This window comes from Engystomops pustulosus, chromosome 1 (genome assembly GCF_040894005.1).
Source record: "Engystomops pustulosus chromosome 1, aEngPut4.maternal, whole genome shotgun sequence".
Lineage (NCBI taxonomy): Eukaryota > Metazoa > Chordata > Amphibia > Anura > Leptodactylidae > Engystomops > Engystomops pustulosus.
Genome location: NC_092411.1, coordinates 218,444,369 through 218,468,379, shown reverse-complemented (window position 1 = coordinate 218,468,379; position 24,011 = coordinate 218,444,369). Strand labels below are relative to the sequence as shown.

Below are 24,011 nucleotides of genomic sequence, written 5' to 3'. Positions count from 1 at the left end.
GTTATTCTGCATATGATATATCAAAAGAAATATTTCCTTGTGGAATTTTATCTTTTCTTGATCTTAATGAGCTCTCTAGGACCCCAGATAAAGCCATGGGGTACCTGGACTTCAACTGGACTGCTTAGCCGGAATCAAAGCTGGAATAAATGTATCACTTTGATATCAATAATATAAAGATTATAGCGCACTTAGGGATTCTCACATTATTCAGAGCTTGACTGCACATGAACCCTTTCTTAAGTGTTCACAAAGAAGGAAAAGCTAAACCTGTGTGACATTTGGAGTGAAGACTGTCTTGCAGCTATGGAGATGGTGTTAACAGTGTAAATAATTAGGTCAGGAAACATTCATGTCGAAAACAATACATACAAGAAATCTGAAAAAGCCCTTTCTGTACACATCTGATAATGGCTGGCAACATTTATAAAAGGTCAACAGGGGGAATATATTTAATTTAATTGTAAATTCATTTTTAACAAATGTATGGTTATAAAACTAATGAATGTAGATAGTAGCACCAGAAGGTGGTGGAGAATAAAGGTTTATCAATCAATTGCACTGCAGTGCGTACAGCAGGGAACAGGCTCAGATACAGGTTCAGGGTTCTAGAACAGGCTAGATACAGGGTTCCAGGGCCCAAGCTGGTCTTATTTCTCCTTCAAAACTGTACCAACCCATCATGAGCATGTTGAGCAGTAGAAAGTAGTACAATCCTTGAGCCTGTCTTTACTACCACATTTCATGCCAGTGCCAATGTCTGGAGCTGTAATTATGGCACAGAACAATATATGTCTTTTTGTGCCCACTGTGTATATTTGGTTGTGAACAGGGCAACTCAGAAAGGTTATTGATTCCACCATCCATGTACTCCACTGCTTTCTTGTCCTCCACCGTTATAAGCATCCATTGTAGGCACCATTGGGTGGTGGTCCTCTGGCATACCATTAATTTGTGTCACAAGGTGCAGGGCCATAATTACGCCATGACAAAGTGGGCAAATGCCCAGGGGCGCCAACCTCAAGAGGGCTCCTGTGCGTCTGAAGTATGCAGGGTCGGACTGGGTTTACTATGGTGGAGGCGCTGTTGCAAGGGCCTCCATCCGTATCCATAGGAGGTCCCTGCCAGTGGTTGTAATAGTACTTGATGCGGAGAGAACCAGCCACTCGCGTACTATCACTACAGGCTACTGTTTACGAGTGAGACACGGCTGGGAGCCTTCCCGGCCTATGTCGTACTCTGACCCTGGTTGCGTGCATCTCTACCCATGTGCCGATTCAAGAAGACAGGACGAGGCAGGCAGGTAAGCACATGATTTTTGATTTTTTGGCTTATGCAACAGAGAGATAGGGCCAAGCATATAAAATTAATGGGGGTGGAGCAGTGTGTATAATTCATGAAGGGGGCGGTTTATGTTCATGTTCATGCAGTGGTAATGTATGAAATTAATAAGGGGGGGCAAGTATGTAAAATTCAGATTGTTATGTGGTAATAGTAGTGGTCATGGTGTGGGGGACATATCTTGGAGCTTGTGCACCTTATTACATGTTTGGTACCTGCCATTTACTAACACTTTATGTGGGCCAGTAGTTATACTATGAATTTAGTAATGTATTTAGCCTAAAATACATTAACATACTGAGTTGGGAAGTATTTACATTATGTATTTTGTGTTTAGTTAAAGGGGTTGTGTCACCATAGCAAATGGCTGTAATTGGGTCCAATGCATTGTGACAAGTACTTTCACCATTTACACTTATTACAAAATATGCAGGCTTACTGAGATAACTCCTTTTGTTCTGGTTGCTGGCGCCCCCTGCTGGTAGCTGTGTCCCGTTCTGAGCAAAAGCTGATCTGGCCGAGTCTGCGCACAAACATTCCACCAGCTGCTCTGCACTACAGATCACTCCATGGGCTCACAGCTCCTCCCACACTGAGAGATCACCTGACACACTGCAGCCAATAGGAAGTGAGACATGGGGGCAGAGAGCTCAGCCGTCTACACCAGTGAATGAAGTGATTTCCACTGCTCCACCGTTGCTTCCAGCAGCAGATACAAGGTAACTGCAGACATACATGACTATCTGCTGCCCAGAGGAGTCCCCCATAACATGGATCATAGCAATGCAGCAGCCCTCTCCTCCCTCCACCATTAGTCAGGTCACACAGGAGGCTGCAGAGATAACACCAGTAACAGGCTGAGCTCTGACCTCTCCTGATGCATCTCCTGTACTCTCCACCATTCACTGTCCCTCCATGTTACACTGCTCTCCTGCAGTCCTCCTCCTGTACTCTCCTCCATTCACTGTCCCTCCATGTTACACTGCTGTCCTGCAGTCCTCCTCCTGTACTCTTCTCCATTCACTGTCCCTCCATGTTACACTGCTGTCCTCCCCCTGTACTCTACACCATTCACTGTCCCTCCATGTTACACTGCTGTCCTGTGCCTGACTAGCAGGGAAGTAGCTAAAGATTAGTAACATGTGAGAAGCTGTCACCTATTTATCTATGCATCCATGCATGTCAGCCTGACCGACCATGATGCTGTGAGAATACATAGTACATGTGTACTATGTGCAGTGTCCTGTGTATAGTGCAGGGTGTGCCAGATTCAGGATTTCTGGTGCACGTTCTTCATGAATCTGGTGCCCCCTGCACTGCTTTGACAGACTGCACCAACTTTTTTTTGGTGCACTTTTAACATGGGGCGTATAACACATTTCAATTGGACTTCTATTGGATCAGTAAATGCAGGGACTATTTGAGCACAGCAGGTGGAAGGAGACTCTGAAGGCTGAGCGCTCTGTAGCGCTGAGGTGAGGCCAGTGAGTTGCCTCTGTCAGTGCTGTGCATGTGCCTGGCTAGGCCCCTCCCACATCTGCTTCTGTGTGGAGCAGAATAGAGGCTGAACACGCATCATAATAACAAATAGAGAGGTATCTTTACTTCCAGGTAACCATTACAAATAGATTTTTGAAATATTTTAACCTCTTTGACAGCTTTTTGCAGTCAATTGTTTCGTGGCATAACCCCTTTAAGGATTTACCAGCACACTGTGTTGGGAGATATTCACACTATAGGGGCTTATTTACTAAGGGTCCCACGACCGCATTTCCATTGGGTTTTCCAACGTTTCCGGGTATCGCTCCGCTGGGACAGGCATTTAGGAGGAGATTGGGTTGCACGCGATCGGATTTTGGCGGCAGCTTTCATGCGGCAGAAATCGGGGGGCTGCCCGTCAGATAATCCAATGGATTCGGAATGAGCATGAGATTGAACTTTAAAATTGTGTTGTAAGACAATGCACTTACATGCACCAGGAAAAAGAAGTTGAACTCTGGCGGATCGGAGAAGAAACACATGCAGGAAATCGGGTGCATGATCTTAGTGAATCGCGCCGGAGTCCATGATCGCCGGACACTCCGTACTGCGGGAACTCCGACGGCCAGGTGAGTTAATTTGCCTTTATGTATCCAACAATAGGGTTACCTTTTCTCTCTTTTTCTCATTTGAGTTTTCACATATGTTTTGTATCTGTTATTGCTGTATGATGTAGCTTTCTCTTATTGGTCTCCTGAATCATTTAAATGCTGAAGCTGTCTGATGTTTTTTTATGCCATGAATAAGAACCATCCGGTTTGAAACAAATAGGTCTAGTCCAATGTGACCATGACTTTGTGAATCTTTTTAATCTACTATAAAAATAAAGTTTGATGTTTTATAGAAGTGCCGTGGCTTCTGCAGCATTTTACCAAATCTTTTACCATGGCTTGTGTACCTAATCTTCTTTGCTTATAGCTAAACCACAACACTTGCAAAAAATCAGCCGAACTGCTGGATGTAAATTTGTTGTTGGTGCAGTATTTAAATATTTGACTCCACTTTGCCTAAAAGCAGGGGGAAAAGCAGTCACGACTGGGAGGACCTGCTCTGCCTGCTTCACAAATAAAACTGTCAACTTTAAAACTGTCTACTTGACAACTCAGGATGGGAACCATGTTGATCACAACTAAGAACTTGTAGCTTCTAAAACAGTTAGAAATGTGTAGGTCATCATACTGAATATGTCTTTGTACAACTTTTAATGGAACAATAAAGAATATATTTTTTAAATACTTTAAAAGCTAAAAACCCCTTACCATTATGTTTTTGACAACAAAACATGTTGTGGAATACACTGACCCCCCCCCCCCATCCCCCTGTGTAATACACTGACCCCCTCTCCCCCTTCGGAATACACTGACCCCCCCTCCCCCTGCGGAATACATTGATCCCCCCTCCCCCTGTGGAATACACTGACCCCCCCTCCCCCTGCGGAATACACTGACCCCGCCCCCCTCCTTGCGGAATACACTGACCCCCCCCTCCCCTGTGGCATACACTGACCCCCCCTCCCCCTGTGGAAAACACTGACCCACCTCCCCCTGTGGAATACACTGACCCACCTCCCCCTGTGGAATACACTGACCCACCTCCCCCTGTGGAATACACTGACCCCCCCTCCCCCTGTGGAATACACTGACCCCCCCTCCCCCTGTGGAATACACTGACCCCCCTCCCCCTGTGGAATACACTGACCCCCCCTCCCCCTGTGGAATACACAGCCTCCATCTTTCTTCAGCCTGGGCCTCCCGTACGCGGTAGCCCTGAAGCCGGCACACATGATCTGATAATGTCATCATGTACGCCGGATTCAGAGTCATCGCATACCGTGCTCTATGAGCGCAGCATACAAGCAGAAAAGTAATCGATCCGGATCATGATCAATTGTACCAGTGTTTTATAGCGACACTGGTACAATTGATCCGGGGGTTCAAATGGGCCCCTCCAGCTCCCCGGGGCCTCGGCACTTGCCCGGGTTGGCCAGGTGCTGGCACTGGGCCTGATCACAAAGTACCCTAGGCTTGTAAGCATATATTTAAAAGTTTATTTTTTACAGGAAATACCGTGTGCCAGGCTTCATGAAGATATGTGCAGGCATTGTGAAAAAAAGACACTGCCAGGTAAGTATATGTAGCTTAAAGAGTAACTGCGAATTATAAAAACCTTTGCCTAGCTCAGCTAAAATAAGCAATTCTCTAATTTACATTAATTACCAATCTGCAGCCATTTGTCAGCTAGCAGGCAGGAAGATAGCAGGACGCTATCTCTATGGCTGTCTTTGTGTATTTGGTTGCCATGTGATTCCATAGCTAGACAGAGCAGAAGAGACGAGGGTGTGGAGAGGGATCATTAGCACATGTACTCTCTCAACATCAGGAAAAGCTCTCTGCAGCTGCAGTACATACCATGATGCAGAGCAGTTTGTGTTTGAAAGTTTGGATATTGTAGGAATCGATTTTAAACTGTCAATGGACAAATAAAGCCAGAGCCAAGGCTCCCCATCAGTTCTAATGACTGGCATCAGATCCTGCACACACATCACAGTGTATAGTCAAAGAAATATTTATTAGCAGATCTCTTTACATGGGAAGGTGTGGTCAGCAGATAGGGGGCAGCTTCCATAGGGTAAAATGGCAAAAAAAAGAAAAAAAATCAGTGAATAAAAATCTTAAAAAGTCTTTTAGAGAAGGGATCCTCTTCTGAAGTGTTTTCACTGTGTGTATTGTATATATAAGTGTACATATAGTGTGATGCTGCCATGTGTTGATCTTTTTTTCCTATGTAGGTGTTTTATAATGTAGGTAAACATATTTTAGGGTGTGCGGTAGTAACATATGCATTCTCAAAATTATCCAAACAGCTGAGAAGCGGAGATTTAACAAATTTATGCACTAATGCTATGTTGACGCCATGTTAATACTATGTTAACATGAATTCACACAATGTTAACACATACGTTGCCATTGTGTTAAAAAAACATGTGTGTTAACATTATATTAACACCATGGTAACACATGTGTTAACATCAGCATTTTACAAACACAATGTTAACAGCTTGTAAGCACGCAAAGTTCCTCTTCTCAGCTGTTCCGGTGTGTTTGAAAACACACGCATTACTGCCACGTGTGAATACATCCTTAAAATTTTTCTTTGATGTAGTAGATAGCTGTGTGATTCAGAGCTCCAGTGCTCTGTCTTGCTCTTCACTAGATCTCTGTACAAGCAGTTGCACTAATTCTGTATCCTGATTGTCTGAGTGGTTTGTGCACGTTCATTTGGATGCTCTGAGTGCTATTGGCATCATTGCCGATAGCTGATGTCACAACCAGGAAGTTCCGCCCACTGAGAGGATATTATAGATAGCCTCATATGTCTATTAGCACTATATCTCAGGATAGAAATAAGCCAGCAGCATGATACAGGTATCCGTAGAATTGTTGTCAGAGGCTCTCTCCAGCTGTGCTAACACTAGTTTTTGTCAAGTAACTTTACAGCTACGGTTAAATTAGTTTTCCTTTAACCTGTGTTAGCTCTTCTCAAACTAAAGCTGAATTGTTAGAAATATCATAGTTCTTATCTATGGCCACAAGAGGAACCACAACTGTTTCACTACCAACAACGTCTAGCATGTGCATGTTGCCCCAATCTAGTGATGAAAAAGCACATTCATACTCCCAATGCCTTAAAATAGTGTTTCTAACCCCTACCCTATGCAGGAGTTAATAGTACTACATGTGTATATTACAGCTGACAACCTACATTTATGTATTTATTATGAAGAGATAAAATACAAGAATTTTTAAGCAGTGCTAGATTCCTCCATTTTTATTTTGGAAAGAGTGAAAAATGGCAGATTCTATTAAAAAAAATGTTAATGTTCAATTTGTGATGAATATGTTCGGTTTGCATCATTTTTGTAATAATTCTATGCGATCAGTTTATTCTATTCAGTGTTGAGGAGCTTTTTCCATTCACACAAGAGCTGCTACACCTTGACAGAAAATGACAGGTTGTATCCTCATTGTGACCCTACCCCTCCAGCTACAGTTTTATTAGAAAAAGTATTTGCAGACTTGGTTTGTAACATACATCTTCTATGAGTTAGAGTACACGGGGGATTACTGCAAGGACCAATTCTGCTCTCTTTGTTTATTTGTGACTGAAAACACAATCTATATGGTTAGTTATTAGTGGCACTTGGGCTCTCATCCTTCCACTTATTCCCTTCTATTGCTGACATTTTGATGCCCAACTGAGAAATGTCACATTCAATCCCAACCACACATCTAGCACCTTGCAGCAATATTTGAACCTTTATTGAGCCACAGTTCAAGAAAGGACAGTTTATTTTTTTAAACTCTTTATAAGGAATTCTATGGTATTACAGCAGAACATACACTCACCGGCCACTTTATTAGGTACACCATGCTATTAATGGGTTGGACCCCCTTTTGCCTTCAGAACTGCCTCAATTCTTCGTGGCATAGATTCAACAAGGTGCTGGAAGCATTCCTCAGAGATTTTGGTCCATATTGACATGATGGCATCACACAGTTGCCGCAGATTTGTTGGCTGCACATCCATGATGCGAATCTCCTGTTCCACCACATCCCAAAGATACTCTATTGGATCGAGATCTGGTGACTGTGGAGGCCATTTGAGTACAGTGAACTCATTGTCATGTTCAAGAAACCAGTCTGAGATGATTCCAGCTTTATGACATGGCGCATTATCCTGCTGAAAGTAGCCATCAGAAGTTGGGTACATCGGGTCATAAAGGGATGGACATGGTCAGCAACAATACTCAGGTAGGCTGTGGTGTTGCAACGATGCTCAATTGGTACCAAGGGGCCCAAAGAGTGCCAAGAAAATATTCCCCACACCATGACACCACCACCACCACCAGCCTGAACCGTTGATACAAGGCAGGATGGATCCATGCTTTCATGTTGTTGATGCCAAATTTTGACCCTACCATCCGAATGCCGCAGCAGAAATCGAGACTCATCAGACCAGGCAACGTTTTTCCAATCTTCTACTGTCCAATTTCGATGAGCTTGTGCAAATTGTAGCCTCAGTTTCCTGTTCTTAGCTGAAAGGAGTGGCAGCCGGTGTGGTCTTCTGCTGCTGTAGCCCATCTGCCTCAAAGTTTGACGTACTGTGCATTCAGAGATGCTCTTCTGCCTACCTTGGTTGTAACAGGTGGCGATTTGAGGTCTGCCCATTCTCCTCTGACCTCTGGCATCAACAAGGCATTTCCGCCCACAGAACTGCTGCTCACTGGATGTTTTTTCTTTTTCAGACCATTCTCTGTAAACCCTACAGATGGTTGTGCGTTAAAATCCCAGTAGATCAGCAGTTTCTGAAATACTCAGACCAGCCCTTCTGGCACCAACAACCATGCCACGTTCAAAGGCACTCAAATCACCTTTCTTCCCCATACAGATGCTCGGTTTGAACTGCAGGAGATTGTCTTGACCATGTCTACATGCCTAAATGCACTGAGTTGCCGCCATATGATTGGCTGATTAGAAATTAAGTGTTAACGAGCTGTTGGACAGGTGTACCTAATAAAGTGGCTGGTGAGTGTATATGTATATTTATTTTCTATTGTTGTCATTATGTATGTTGTGTGTGCAACACCCCTGCCAATACATCGGCAGGCTGGTAGTTGCGAACAGCACCCTCTCCAAGTTAGGAGCTGATGGAGGGGTTCAGAGAGTGAACACAGAGAGACAGTGTTTAGTATACCTTCAGTACTAACACTTAACCTAATCCCTGGACCAGAGTCAGGAGACTCAAATGCAGAGCTGCAGCTTCAACAGTTTGGACACAGCTCCATCCCAGCCTGCATCTACCACCATGCTGGTGCACTATTCCTGAGGACCCTCGCCACGACCGCTCCAGTACCAGTAAGCCCATTGTCTGCTACCTGTTCAATAAAGAACCATGAGTTAATTTGCACAACATTGCCTCCGTTTGCTCCCTGGGTACAGCTGTCCACCACCTCGGGCTCCCCATCCATTACCCAGGGACCTATCTTACAGACATTTAGGGGTTGCCCCAGGGAGAACCAGTACATCAGTGTCTCCCTCCATATGTCTTACAGGCACCACCTGCTGGAGACCTGCCAGGCTGCAGGCCAGCCCTCCAGCCCCACACCAAGCACCGTGACATAAGCGTGCCTAGGCCGCAACCGCCATCCACTCTGATATTCTGGGCCCCAGCTACCTCCAGGCCCCAAAAAAAGGCTAGGCCCCGGTGGGGGATGTTGCATGTGCATATGGTTCTTCACAAATGACTTCTTTTTAGTAACCCTAAAATCTGCAAAGTGGGTTTGGATCTACCTTTCTAGCTTGTAATTTATCCTCCCAATGGTGCATCTGTGGATTCTGGTGGTAGACTAATCATTTCTCACCAGTCTCCAAAAATCTGCAGACCACCAGCTATATGGGAATAAGCCTCACAGTAAAGAAAAATATGGATGAATTAACCATAGACATCTAGGTTTTATTAATCCAAAACATGGTTCATTATAAAAGGCTCACATGACCAACATTCTTAAAGGACTTTAAATTATGCCCCTACCCCCTGGCTGCAAGTCTCCTCCTGTTGCCTGCCAGGGAACTAGGAGAGACCACAGACCTGCTCTCTCCGCCCCAGGCCCTCTGACGTCACCGGACGGATCCTTTTTGCCAGTCCAGCATGTTGAGCAGTTCACTCTTTTTCAAGAAAGTTACACAAATGACATGGCCCAGTGTATATTGGTAACAAAACATATTCAGTTATGTGTTTTGATGTTCAAAGTTCCTTGCTTTAATATTTGGATGCATTTAATATTTGGATTTCATTCAATATTTAGATCTGTCACTGGCTGACGTTGTGCACCTGCATGGATCTCGGAGTCTGCTGTCCTACACATGTGCAGTGGAAAGCAGGATCAGCAGTTTTACAGATGTATAAAATCAATATCAGTGATCCCTCCTACTGGTCTAGGGCTCCTTTTTTGAAGCGACCAGTCCCTGTACTCTTATCCAATTGGGAAAAAAGAATTTCACCTTAAAGGAAATTTCATCAATTCTCTGGTTGTCAATCCAATAGTCCAATTCCGTTTATCCGACACCACTTCTGAGGCCAACCCGCTCTCATGTATAATAGGCGTTGCTCATGTTTATGTTTCTCATGTGACTACTTTCTTTTTTGTGTGTTAATACATATCTCAATGTGCGTGCAGATTAGTATTAGTAGCAGTACGTTCTGAGAATTAGACCCTGGCATATAAGATGTAACAGTATGTTATGTTGATAAATTGTGATTTTATGTATTTTTCAATTTATTGCAAATTATATTTGGTTACAGAACCAGATTACAATGTGGCAGATCATACATACATATATGTCATATGTTCCCTTAGATCTGGCATAATGTTCAGTTCTTTATTTCATCTTCTGTATCATAATCATAATCAGTCTTGAGAATACCTGTAGTCTGAATTCAGAGAAATATTTATTTTATTTATATGCAAATTATTTTCGTGTGCCATGGCAGTTGCTACAAGTTCTGGTGTCCCCTCTTATTTTGCAAGGGGAGCAGGGCTCTAAGAGTCAAGACTAAGTTATGGTAAAGGCACTTATAAATTCAAACATTACATAATGTTAAACTGACAGAAGAGGGGTGTATTTATCATTAGGTGGCTTCTTGGGACAGTTCTACATCTGTTTTTGGAGCTTTGCTGCCCATCAGATTCATTTAAGTGGCTTTTGCCCTTTAATAAATGTTCTTTTGCTCTGTTGCTGTGTGGAATAGTTTTTTTTCAAAACGTCCCAAAAAAGTCTCAAAATGCATAAAATGTCCCAGCACAAACACCAGCAGGGGACTGGAGACTATGGGACTTTATATGTGACTGTTTGTGAATGTTTGTGAATGACTTGGGTCATGTGTCTGGATTTGCTCTGTGTTGGACGGTGTTGCACTAGCAGTGGTTCTATGTTTACACCAGATTAATGAAGAGGTGGAATTTTTTTAGCAGTGAAAAGTACCAAAAGCCTGACAAAACCTGTGATAAATAACCACCAATATGTTACATCACACACAATATGAATATAAAATTCCAGCAGCTCAGTCCATAGTGAATGGATTTCCTTTGCATGATATATTATTCTGACAGATAAGAACATTAGATCTAAAGTTCAGTATGAAACCAGTCTAGACAACATAGTGCTGTGTAGTGCCCATATCTAAGTTAAGATATATTCAAGTACACCCACAGTGGTTGAGCCTGAATATACTGAACTGGCTTCTGTTATGGATCTTCTAGCATATGAAGGGAGTCTGTTTCAGGAGAATTGCCTGAGAAAGTCTTTCTGTGGGTCTCTTCAATGACAGCTAGTGCCACAGGACATTTGGAACAATTTACTACAGTTTTATTATGAAATCTTACTGCCATGTAAATCCTCTTTCTTATTAGAGGATAGATATTGCTGATAGTTTAACTATGCAGGAATATCCACTAAGAATAGCAGTAATGGGATTATGGGCTCAATAAGATTAAGATTCTGAAGAAGATGATGTTTCTTGAAGGAGTCTAACCTACTTTTCCATTTGATTTGTTTATTAATGTGTGGCTTCCATCATTTTGATTTTGTATCTCCATATACTGTAGAATTAGATTTGAGCATTAAATAAGAAAATTACTTTTTGCAATTACAATGCAATGTCTTTTCGGGTGGTCCTAAAGGGATCAATATTGGAGGGTAGCCAAATAATAATGTTCAAAAATAATGTTGTGGGTGAATGGTATATCTGAACACTTTAACTGCTTCAGGATGAGTATGCTCATCGTAAGAGATACTTCCATTACTTGTCCTGCTTTGCTCTTGCTCTGGCACTGGCAGTATGCCAGTGTGATCAGCAGACCATCAATTTTACATGGCCTGGTCTCTGCGTTGCTTGCTCTACATGAAGATCTCTCCATGCTGGGCTGCTCAACCCATTAACTGCCACAATTGATTGAGGAAGGTAAGAATACAAACAGAGGGGAGTGTCGTAGCTTAGCACAAAATTACATTTAAAAATAACCTGTTTTGAAACCAAAAGCCAAAATGGGAATACTCTTAAATATCCTTTATAGGGAGCCCAATCTTATTTAAAGATTAAAATTTTTACAATTTTTCAATCTCCACCTGCATACTGTGGCAGAAAAGACCAAATTCAGTTCATTTTCAGTTCAACTTGCTTTGCCTAAGCAGACCTGAGCATAGTGGGGCAGATTTATCAAGTGTCTGAAAGTCAGAATATTTCCAGTTGCCCATGGCAACCAATCACAGCTCAGCTTTCATTTTACCAGTGCTCATGAATATTTTAAAGGGGAGTTGTGATTGGTTGCCATGAGCAACAGGAAATATTCTGACTTTCAGACACTTGATAAATCTTCCCCATTGTGTTGCTTGCCCTTTTCTTCCTAAATTTATGGTATTTTTTTGTAATGAAGCTACTTGTCAGAAATCTCATGAGCTCAGCATAGTGTTTAAATGCAGGATATATACAGTGACTAGACTGACAGCATACATCACATGGAGATGCATGGAATAAGTAGTAGAAAGCAGCACTGAAATAGTTCCAGTCTATGCTGTGTCAGCACTAAGTATTAGCAGCTACCCTGCTGTGTAAATAGTGTCTTGTGAGCCTAGGCGAAGTCTAGGGAAAGGAGTGAATAGTTTAGGAAAAAGCTTGAAGTACAGAGACAGAGAAATTCTGCAGAATCATTGGGATTGAGGAACAAGGGAGACCTTCTACCTTGCTATTCCTTGCAGGAGACTTTGGCACTCACACAGCTGAAGATACAAGGCGTTCATAGCTGATGACAGAGATCATCACATTATCTCCCCCTTCCACCAGGTTGAGGAGGGAACATTAGCCTCTCCTCTCCAGCAGTTAGAATCCATCCAGCTTCTTGTGTAAATATTCTACAGTCTCACAGAGATAAGCAGTACAAACAGAGGAGACACTACTGCAGGGATAGGCTACACTGAGGAGGATAGAAAATAAATCTACTGCACTGCAAGTTATATACATTACAAGAGCTATTTGTTTATGAAAAAAATATTATTGCACTTTAAAGCTCAGAGTGGTTTTGTTCAGCTTAGTTCAGTGAGCTCATTTAGTTAGCCTTAATACTACCTCTTATCTGTGACTAACTGCCTGTTATTCTTAGTTCCTACTTTTGTGTGTAAAATTCTTATCTGGTATCCTGATTTCTGCTCTGAACTCTGTCTATTCCATGAATTCTTACCCCTTACTGCACTATTATTGTGTTTGAACCCTAAATGCAGAGTTACAGATTCACAAGTGAACATGTAGAGTAGAAAAAAGTGTTGACACTCACCATCGATTTCTTAAAACATCTTTTCTTTATTTCACATTGTTTAAAAACATGCATGTTACACAGGAAGAGGTATGACCACAGGAGTCCAAAAAGTGAGAGGAACGAGTTGTTGTCTAATCACTTCTTCTTGAGATACAGATTCTCCTGGTTTTGATTTGGCGTTTTTAATCACGACTATAGCATCCCTTTTCCCTATCCCAGTTTAGGACCCAAATATTTGTTATCTATGGACCATTTCCTTCTAAAAATCTATGTTTAAAATTATACTAATGAGCCATAAGGGCTCTGGGGTGTTGTCCCTGCAGTTCTTTTGCTTCACAGGCTGTTACTTTGTGAAGTACCCCCCGGTTGACAGTGTGCTAAAACTTCCTCTGCTGCAGTGAGCAGAGGGAGAGGAAAGACCCAAGAGGGAGAGGGAAGACCCAAGAGAGCAGGGTGGAGGGTCACGCAGTGTAACAGCCTGTGCAGTCAGAGCACAGGTAAAACCTCACAGAGCCTTTCAGGCAAATTAAACAAGCACATCTGCTCTGCTTAGCTAAACCCGAGGCAGCAAAAAAAATCTCTAATTTTAAATAATCTATTGATTAGGCACAAAACACAATACAATGAGCAATGAAAGAGAAAAAGAATAACTAAGATAAATGACCCCTAAAGTGTAAAAGAAAAAAAACAGTCCTTGGCCAAATCCATAGAAAGAATAGTAAAATCACACCATTTATAACATGATTAAAAACATAATGAGAATGTCTACGCAATCCTACATTTATTTTACAAATAAATTTAAGAAGCTTGCCTCCTGTGTCAGTCTTTATGATCTTAAAGTCGCTCAGGATAACATATGTGTTGCATTTCAGAAAATTACCAGATATTATGACTAAATACTATATAATTGTAATGACTTGGATTGCTGAAACTTGTATCTAAGCAGTATAGTAGCTCCCTACCGTTTGTTTACTAAAAAACACAGAGGTTTTTTGTAATAAAAGTAAGATGGGAGGTGATTGTATAAAAGTGATCCACTCATCTCTACTTGTAATGTCTCCCAGCAAATATGGCAAAAGTCAGTGGTGTATTATACATACACCACTGACTTTTGCCATATTTGCTGGGAGACATTACAAGTAGAGATGAGTGGACCCGAATTTTAAGTTTGAGTACATCTGGAGATATTACCAGATTGGTGGCCGTGCAGCCAATCCGGCTAATTGATGCAACTAGGCATAGCTGTGATTGGCCAGGAGTAGCCACTGTGGGACACACCCAAACTTAAAAAGGAATCACGCTCATCTCTTATTACAAGGTCATTGAGAAACAAGAGTGTACATCTACCCATCAATATAACTACTGTATACAACTCACACAGTGTACAAATAATTGACTTTTTCTATGCTTTTAGTGCACAGGGGTACCACAGGCATTACATAATTAAGCCATTTTTGAACATTATCTGTGATAGTTATTACACACCATTTTCAGGTAAGTTGTGTGTTCAGTATGTGACAGCGTTGCATATGATATACCAAATGTGAAGAAAAGACTAATATTTTTGGATACATTTCTGATTATATAGTTATGTTCTAATAGAGATGCTTAACAGTAAGGTTTGGTAAGCAGCAGGTGGCTAATATCACAATTATATTTCTGAGCTGTCTAAAAATAGAAAATCCATGAAATGTATGTAGCAGTGGAAAGCTGTTAAGAAAACCACTGTATGTGGAGCAAATGCTACATCAATTGAAGAAGCTTCTGGAGATCAAGTAATGATTATGTGAATCTGCCTAGTTCAGTGATGAAAGGACAGACACTGCTGGGGTTTTCTGATATTGATTAGAACCATAGTTATAAAATTAAAGACTTTTCCTGCCATGAGTGAAAGTGAATGTACCTTCCAGATTGCACTGTGCAGCAAAAATCTGCTGAAATTTAAATTTATGAATACACTATATATATAGCCAGCCCGTTCCATTATATAACCTGCTAGCCTCCAGTATATAGCCAGCCCCTGCCCCAGTATATAGTCAGCCAGCCCCCTACATAGCCAGCCCCTGCCCTAGTATATATCTAGCCAGCCTCCAGAATATAGACAGTCAGCCCCAATACATAGCCTACCAGCCCCATAGTATATAGCCTGAAAAACCATAGTATATAGCCAGTACGAGTATATAGCCTGTTTGCCCCATAGTATGTAGCCAGTCAGCCTCCAGTATATAGCCAGCCTTTAGTATATTGCCAGTCAGCACCTGTGTATCACCAGACCCCAGTACATAGCCAGCCAGCCTCCAGTATATAGCCAGCCCCCTGTATCTTGGAAAGGTGAGTACAAAGTTTATTTTATTCCCACAGTGAGCTTCTGTCCAACAGAAGGGAGCCCTTTATTTTTTAATCATATGTTAATAGTGTCTTGTATGATCACTTGCATTATTGGTTTATTTTCAAATGTATTCTCTATTTTTAATTGGGCGCTAAAAACCTTAAGTATGCTTTTGGGTGCAGATTCTGCTCTTGGTTGAGATTAAAACCAATACCCCAGGGCTATAGAGGAACAACAGAGTCACCTTGTTTAGGGGTGGTGTTATCCATAACACAACCAATGTAATTACTGATTGCCCAAAAGATCAGGGAGGCTTTACACTGCAGTGGGATGTAGTGAGATGTTGAAAAAAAACTTGTTTGGGGGAATTGAGGAGGAACAGGATGTCGAACTCCCTTCTCCCAGTGTACTTTAAATGATACCAGTCCCTGTCTTTTACACAACCACAGGAAGGTTATAAAATCATTAATGCTTCTCGTTTCACTTGATGAGATGACCTCTGATCTCATGTTTCAATTTACATCAGGCTTGTGGTTCTATGTGTTACTGCACCAGGTAGTTTAAGACATAGTAAAGAAGTGAAGTTTTATCTGCAGCTTGCTCCCAACTAGGTTTTAACTGCCTATATTTATGGTTCTATACCACATACATCCATGACGTGCTTGGTAAAAAACAGTCTCTCAACTTTAAAACAAGACCAAAAACATGACTCACCTAAGGAAAAGAGAAGAGTGACTGTTTTCAGATGATTTACATACATCCTTGGAGGTGATTTTTCTAAATAGGAAAGCAAGCAAATTTTAAAGTGTTACTTCAATTTCATAATGATTTTTACTAAAATGTCACATGTGACTTCCCCCTGAAAACAAACAGAACAATGCCCATGTGGTGTTGCCTTCCAGAGTGATGACACTTTTCTTTCCTATAGCTATTTGTCAAAAATCTTCCTTGGCAGCAGAGATTTGGATGGAGACTAGCCTCTTCCAGTTTTTGCCCTGACCTGAGTCAGTTATGAATCCATTTGATACCAACAAGTAAATCCACTAAGTACAGCATTAGAATTAGCAAATTGTTATTCATGCATATCACATCTACACTCACCGGCCACTTTATTAGGTACACCTGTCCAACTACTCGTTAACACTTAATTTCTAATCAGCCAATCACATGGCGGCAACTCAGTGCATTTAGGCATGTAGACGTGGTCAAGACAATCTCCTGCAGTTCAAACCGAGCATCAGTATGGGGAAGAAAGGTAATTTGAGTGCCTTTGAACGTGGCATGGTTGTTGGTGCCAGAAGGGCTGGTCTGAGTGTTTCAGAAACTGCTGATCTACTGGGATTTTCACGCACAACCATCTCTAGGGTTTACAGAGAATGGTCCGAAAAAGAAAAAACATCCAGTGAGCGGCAGTTCTGTGGGCGGAAATGCCTTGTTGATGCCAGAGGTCAGAGGAGAATGGGCAGACTGGTTCGAGCTGATAGAAAGGCAACAGTGACTCAAATCACCACCCGTTACAACCAAGGTAGGCAGAAGAGCATCTCTGAATGCACAGTACGTTGAACTTTGAGGCAGATGGGCTACAGCAGCAGAAGACCACACCAGGTGCTACTCCTTTCAGCTAAGAACAGGAAACTGAGGCTACAATTTGCACAAGCTCATCGAAATTAGACAGTAGAACATTGGAAAAACGTTGTCTGGTCTGATGAGTCTCGATTTCTGCTGCGACATTCGGATGGTAGAATTTGGCGTCAACAACATGAAAGCATGGATCCATCCTGCCTTGTATCAACGGTTCAGGCTGGTGGTGGTGGTGTCATGGTGTGGGGAATATTTTCTTGGCACTCTTTGGGCCCCTTGGTACCAATTGAGCATAGTTGCAACGCCACAGCCTATCTGAGTATTGTTGCTAACCATGTCCATCACTTTATGACCACAATGTACCCAACATCTGATGGCTACTTTCAGCAGGATAATGCGCCATGTCATAAAGCTGGAATCATCTCAGACTGGTTTCTTGAACATGACAATGAGTTCACGGTACTCAAATGGCCTCCACAGTCACCAGATCTCAATCCAATAGAGCATCTTTGGGATTTGGTGGAACGGAGATTCGCATCATGGATGTGCAACCGACAAATATGCGGCAACTGTGTGATGCCATCATGTCAATATGGACCAAAATCTCTGAGGAATGCTTCCTGCACCTTGTTGAATCTATGCCACGAGGAATTGAGGAAGTTCTGAAGACAAAAGGGGGTCCAACCCGTTACTAGCATGGTGTACCTAATAAAGTGGTCGGTGAGTGTATAAGGCAAATACAGATCAACCCTGCAATAGTGTACAGTTCTATATAGCGACTAACCTGCCATTTTTTTATCAAATGCAAAAGCATGGAGTAGTGGAAAACCAGCATTGAAATAGTCATATGAAGTCTAAAGTCTGTGCTATGTGAGCATTCAGGGGGTCACAACTGAAGAGGATTTTATGACACATCTTAAGGTGCAGAGAAAGACAGATAAAGTTCTGTTAAATAAGAAAGTGGGTTGAAGATACTGATAGGGAACAGCGGAGATCATATACCTTACCATTCTATACAGTAGGCTTCTGCACACTGCTTCTTCTAACTACACACAGAGAGCATCACATGACCTCCCCCTCCCGCCAGAGCAGGTAGTAGCAGCCTCTACCATGTAGCAGTTACAAGCTGTCTAGTTTCTTGTACAAAGCACAGCCAAGGAAGACAGCTTTTGCAGGGACATGATGCTCTGCAAAATAAAGTGTTATAGTCTACTATTATATGTGCAATATATCTTTAAATAAATACTTCACACATACCAAAAGTAAGGAAAGGCTGTATTCAGTAAATCCAAATAATCAAATGGCATATGTATGCATATTGTGATGATCATAGTCTCCTTTGTGTAATAAATGCATTGAAGTAAATGAGAATACCAGATGAAAATTGTGATAATGGAAGTACGTGGGCGATTATCTGTTCTTTTAGACAATTTTAGAACATAGCAATCTGTTTCTATTGTAACATATTGTTTAGGATACAGAACATCAACACAGTTTCAGTGTTTTTTTTGACAGTTCTAACTAGTTAAATACATAAGCCTGTCAGTTCAGACTGACTTGTTGAATCCCTGTTACTTTGGATTTAGTAATTTGCAATAATCACAGTTTAACGAAGTGCATTAAATAAATAATATTCTTTGTAATAGCATTTAAGCCCCATACAACACATGTAAATAATATTAACACTTCTATGTAACATAAATGTACTAGATTTCTTAATTGTTCAGGAATTTGATTGTATACCTTTAAAAAGAAAGGATATCAAGAAATAAAATGTGGAAATGGATTCATAAATTTTGCAATTCTACATTAATGAATTAATAAAATGCTTTCCCACGTGGACTGAAGAAGGTAAAAGTTGTCAATAAATAATTAAGTTTACTATTACCATGGTATCATGTTTATCACTACATCATGGCTTAGCATTCTCTTCTCCAATCTCCATATATACCGAAAATTGAATGCAACGGTGGCATATATAATACATAATACCTTAGCAGTCAATCTCCTGGGACAAGAAAGCAGCTGTACATAAGCTCTGTAGTAGAGCTCCATCATGGAGTTTCTAAGAAGCAGTTATCCTATTCTAGCACTGAGAAAATTCTGAAATCATTTTGCTTTAAGCATCTCGTAACATAAATCACTGCTTAGGTAATGTAAGCAACAGGCACATTAAGTCATTTTTACTTATAGCAGCTTGTCAAAGTTCGAGAAAAAGTGCCAAGCTGCTTGAAGTTACTTAGAAAAAACACAGGCATTTCCTCTAGAAGCATGTCTTTGATTGGCCGGATATGTGACATCAGAGAGCAGTGTCACATGTCCAGATGCCATTACACATAGGAAACTAGGGGGGGCTAGGGAGAGTTTGCTGATTATCATAAGGTTATGCAGATAGCAAGACACTTCTCAAAAAACAGCAATTGCCTTTTTTAGGGCACTTAGGTGTATTGAAAAGGCTGCTGTTAATATAGAAAGGCAGAAATCTAAAATAATTGCACTTTTTATGAAGAACTGCGTTAGGCTACTCATAGGCTGCTATAATGTAGGGATATACTGCTTATTGAGGATTATACAGCAGTACTTGGAAAGACTAGACAGAACCATTAGCATTTACTGCATCATCCAAAAAGATCTTGAAGGTCCTGTTTCTGTATATTTTCAGCTAAAGAAAAATCAGAAAAAAATCATGTGTCACCCACATTGGAAAAACCTGGCCCTTCCTCTCACTACTATAAAAGACACAATGGGAAAAACCTGTCTCTTCCTTTCACTACCATAAAAGATGTAATATGAAAAACCTGGCCCTCTCTCTCACTGCCATAAAACATACAATGGGTATGCAGACTTATTCCAAAAAGTTTATTTTTCCACAAATTTTTTCAAACGGTTTCAGTTGATCCATGGAGTTACTCTGAGGATAGGGAGGGAATCTTTCCCTACTTTGGGTGGTATGTGGTCTTTTGCCCAGAGAGATACTGTAAGTCTCAGCACGGCCTGCTGCGTTTCCCCTAAGGCTTTGCTGAAACTGGTGGTGCTATTCGACGCTGACTGGATGAGGTGGGGGAAGGAAAGAGGAAACAGAGTTGATGGAGGCAGAGACAAGGTGTGGTGTACTGCAATCCTCGGTGGTGGAAGTATATGCTCCACAGTGATTGCTCCATCAGGCCCAGCCACAACTACATTAATTCAATGGGCCATTAACTCCTTCCCGACATTTGACGTAATAGTACTGCATCGCAGGGGGTGCATTCCCGCAAAATGCAGTACTATTACGTCAAACTTCTGGCCCCGGCTCCACGGGCATTAAAAGTGACATTTAAAGTTAAAGTGACCGAGGCGTGTTAGGGGCATGTAAAGTGAATCGGACCCCCTGCGGTGCTAACCGGGGGGGTCCGCTGTTCCGATAGCAGCCCCGGGACTGCCAGTGCCCAGGGCTGCGCAATCCTCCTTCCGGGTGCCGGATCCGTGCCATCTGGCAGGACCCGGCTGTAACACACTGAGCATGCAAAGTGTGCTCAGTGTGTTACATTACACAGTGTAATACATCTGTATTACACTGTGTAATGTGAAGAAGAGCTTGAACAAGCGATCAAAATCGCCAAAACCCCCCACATATTTGGTATCGTCGCATCCGTAATAATCCGTACAATAACTCCAAAACATTATTGGACCTGCTCGGTGGACGCCGTAAGAACAAAACCCGAAAAACACGCCAAAAATGTACATTTTTCATAAAATCTCTGCACAAAAATGTTTAAAAAAGTGATCAAAAAAAGTTGTGTGTGCCAAAATGGTACCACTGAAAATAACAACTCAACATGTAATAAATAAGCCATAAACTAGCTCTGTCAACCAATAAATATTAAAGTTAAGTCTCCGAAAAGATGGCGATGCAAAAACAAAGGTGATTTCCTCTATATTAGTTTTTATCCAGTAAAATTGTAAAAATAAATGAAAAACTATATAAATGAGGTATCACCGTAATCGTAGTGATCTGTAGAATAAAGGTAATATAGTATTTTTAGTGTACGGTGTACGACCCCCAAAAATTACAAAAGGACAGTAAACCAAAATCGACAATTTTCTTTTCACCCATACATTCAAGAGTTAATAAAATCTCATCAATAAGCTAATGACCCACTAAAATGAAGTATTTGTAAAGTGCATCTCATGTCGCAAAAAATAAGCCCTTATATGTCCAAATTTCCCAAAAAATAAAGATTGTATAGCCAATAAAAAGTGACAATGCATAATCTGCTCTGAATGGTGCAGCTTCTCTTTGATGCCCTGGCGTGTGCACATAGAGCAGGTTACCACCACATATGGGGTATTGTTATACACGGGAGGGATTGGGTATCAAATTTTGTGGAGTGTTTTGATATTTTATCCACTGAAAGTTTGTACATTTTTTGAAAAACACATTCATTTAGCCCAAAAAATTTCACTTTCAAAATTGCATCCGATTTTGTTTTAACCCCTGTAAAACAATTAAAGGGTTAACAAACTTCATAAAAGTTGTTTTACGTACGTTGAGGGGTGTAGTTTCTATAATAGGGTAATTTATGGGGTTTTACTTTTATTTAGGCCTCTCAAAGGGATTTGAAACCAGAGCAGGTCCCTCAATAGCAGGATTTTGCGTTTTTTTATGAAAATGTGAAAAATCACACCTAACGTTCAAAGCCCCATAACATCCTACAAAAATAAGAGTATGCACAAAAAACCATGTCCACATAAAGAAGACATTCGGTGAATGTTAGTTATTAAGTATTTTTGCAGTTATGACTATGTATGGAAAAAGTAGAACATTTTGAATTTCGAAAATCAAGAATTTTTCCAAATTTTCACCAAATATCTGATTTTCTCATAAATAAATGCAAAACATACCACCAAAATTTTTTCAACTATCATGAAATACAAAGTGTCACGAGAAAACTATTTTAAAATCACTTGGATATGTTAAAGCGTTCCAAAGTTATAACCACTTATAGTGACACAGGGCAGATTTGAAAAAATGGGCCGTGTCAGGAAGGTGAAAAGTGGCTTCAGCGTTCAGGGGTTAAAGAGATGCTTCATCCCTTTCCATGCTTACTTCTCTATATGTCTGTTGTTACATGCAACTTGTGACCAATGGCATTGCACAGTGCACACCTTGCATTGCATAGCCTCCACGCCTTCCCAGAAAAGTAGTGACGTCTGGGAATGATGTTTTGTGGGACAGCCAATGACATAACATTTTTAAAGCTGTCTAGAATGGTAGCTTTTTCAAATGCCAATAATTTTTTAACTGTCTCAGTCAGGACCAAGGCTTTTGCTTTCTCTCCCTTGTTTTGGGGATAGAGAGCTGAACCCTTCCCTAAATGGTGTGGATAGTATTAGTGGTGGGGGTGGTGTCACATCCTCTCCTTGTGAGGAGACGTGTTCTTGTCACTCGGAAGGCAGAGGTAGGGGCTTGAACGACTGTAGTAGCAGAGAGAGCCACAGAAAGAGTTCTATAATTTTTTCTTAGAGTGTCATCCACTGTAGGGCATATTTTGTTTCCCATGGTCTGGTCATACATGTGGTGCTGAGATCATTGCTCACTTCAGGTACTGATGGCACAGTGTGAAAAAAACACATGTTTAGTCTTCTGAACATCGCTTGCAAAAAAATGACACACGAGGGAGATCGACTTCGCCGGCCTTTGTGTGCTCATTAAGAGGCATGGTGGGTGGTTGCAGGTCACATCATGGATATGGGCTTTCAATGCACTTTTCTGCATATTCTGCTGGTTACTTCTTGCTTTGTGATCACAGCTTCATCTTCATAACTATCATCGCCTTAGAGCAATGTTGGGTCTATGAACCCTCATCTCTTATTTGCCAAACTCTCACTTCTGCCCTCCTTGTCAGTCTCCATATTGCAGAAACCCAGCACTTTGGTTTCATCATCATCATTATCACGGTAGATGTCTTGCAATGGTCCCCTATCGACATCCTCATCTTCCAACAGAAGTTGGAAGTCTATGTTTCCAACTGGGACAGGGACAGGTGGATGGCCCACAAAGTCTCAGCTTGGAGTTTTCATAGAGCCTTAGGTGGATATTTATCAGGTCATCTGGGCAATGCCAGTGGGTGGAGAAGGAAGGGCTACAGGGGGTGGGGTGGTGCAGGTTGCTTCTGTTCCTCGCCTTTCCATTTGCTGAAGCCGGTGAATTTTTATGCATAAAAATTAGTCTGGCTTCATTTATTTCAACACCAGGTAATAAACACTGGGCAAGCCCCCTCTGAATTACGTCAAGAGGTGAGCCTCTGGAAGTATCAGGCTGCGCCGGAGCAGTGGCGGAGCTATCATATACGGTGAACGAGCACTAGCGTATGATAAATAACCCCTTAGTGCCTGCTCCATGAGAAGTGGAGACAACCTTGCTGTTTTGAATAAGGGTGAGGTGGAGGGCTTTTTCACCAGAGAGGTAGAGCAGGTTGAAGACAATCTGGTGGAACTTAAATAATTATGTATTGTGTTTGAGCAATACCATAACTCTGTCTGGACTCTCCTTTCTGGGAATACAAACGCAGTACTTAAAACTACCATGAAAAGCCCAATTATTTAATATTTCTAGCTGCCTCTCACTGTAATTCTAGCTGCCTTCTCTCCCACAAACGGTGCAGATCCACTTATCTACGATCCCATCTATACCGTGTAGTGACATTCCAGTATTTTTATTATTTTTGTCATTATTACTGTTTTTATTATTTTATAAATATTTTTATTATTTTGTCTATTTTTTTTATATTATATTATTATTTTATGTATTTTCTCTAGCCCACTGTGGCCAGGGCAACTGCCTACATATTTTGTGTGTGTTTTAGAAAA

The 24,011-nt window shown here is 41.4% G+C and overlaps 1 long non-coding RNA gene across 1 annotated transcript in view; it reads left to right on the top strand.

The window, feature by feature from the left end:
* LOC140104788 (uncharacterized) overlaps window positions 1–24,011 on the top strand; it is a 267,416-nt gene that overhangs the window by 155,148 nt on the left and 88,257 nt on the right. The window contains exon 2 of the long non-coding RNA XR_011850417.1: window positions 4,940–5,003. This is a non-coding gene — a long non-coding RNA (uncharacterized lncRNA). The remainder of the gene's footprint in view (window positions 1–4,939; window positions 5,004–24,011) is intronic.